Here is a 1,034-nt window from a genome sequence, read left to right as displayed (position 1 = left end):
AGAAGAAGAAGAAGAAGAAGAAGAAGAAGAAGAAGAAGAAGAAGAAGAAGAAGAAGAAGAAGAAGAAGAAGAAGAAGAAGAAGAAGAAAAATAACTAGAGCTGTGCCGATCGATGAAGGGGCAAACATTCAGGAATAGTAAAACATGCAAAGCAAGAAGGGAAGGTGTCGTGTGACCATCAACGTACGCGGTACTCTGTAAAAGGACACCAGTATGCATGTATACAGAAACACTCCATATCGTAAAGGACTTTATTGTCGGGGTGCTGATGTCAGCGAGAAATTCAAATTACTTTTGATGAGCATTTTGTTTTTCATTTTATTTAGGAAATTGCAAAAAAAATAATAAACCCTTCCCCCAAAAAAATAATTTTTAAAGAAAAAAAAAAAGAAGAAAAGTAACAAAAAGGGGATGGGACGGGGTTAGAATTGGAACGCGTAAGCAAAATTCTGTCGTAGAGTTTTGTATACATTTTTTGTTCCCCGAGAAAAAAGTCATGAGTTCCCTTTTAAGTATTTTTTTCCCGGCTATCCAACATGATGGGGGGACGGAAAATTGTGCAGGTCTTACCCTGTTATGTAACGGATTACTCAATCCGCCGCCGTCCTATGGATGGTAAAGAAGGCCTGTATGGCATTGGAAGTAAACTTACTCTTTTTAAACGGTTAACAATCAGTTTTGCATTATAATACACATTTTGAAATGGTTAGAATTCTTTTACCATGAGCTGTCATTACGTTGTGGAGGTAAAATGCATTTTATTTTCGTTTCTATGCTCCACTTTACTTTTTAAACTTTGTTTTTCCGCACTTTTCATATTCGTTGACAAGTTTCCTATTGTTGACATGGCAACAGATGCTGCGAGGGACACCACCTGTCAGTCTAAAGCCACCATTCATCCATCAAGAGGACTGTCGTCAGGGAAATATTAGTCTGTGTGTTTACTGACGCCCACATAATCCTAGGTCAGCGACACCGCAATACACTCCTAGTGCGGTGGAGTAGGGTTGGACGGGAAAAGGAGGTTGGGGGGG

General features: G+C 39.4%; 1 protein-coding gene across 4 annotated transcripts in view; it reads right to left on the bottom strand.

Annotated features, from left to right (window-relative positions):
• Positions 1-1,034, bottom strand: part of LOC101864226 (nestin) — a 54,557-nt gene that overhangs the window by 46,642 nt on the left and 6,881 nt on the right. The window lies entirely within an intron of this gene.

Source organism: Aplysia californica, unplaced genomic scaffold, assembly GCF_000002075.1.
Source record: "Aplysia californica isolate F4 #8 unplaced genomic scaffold, AplCal3.0 scaffold00201, whole genome shotgun sequence".
Taxonomy (NCBI): domain Eukaryota; kingdom Metazoa; phylum Mollusca; class Gastropoda; order Aplysiida; family Aplysiidae; genus Aplysia; species Aplysia californica.
This window is presented reverse-complemented; position numbering and strand designations above follow the sequence as displayed.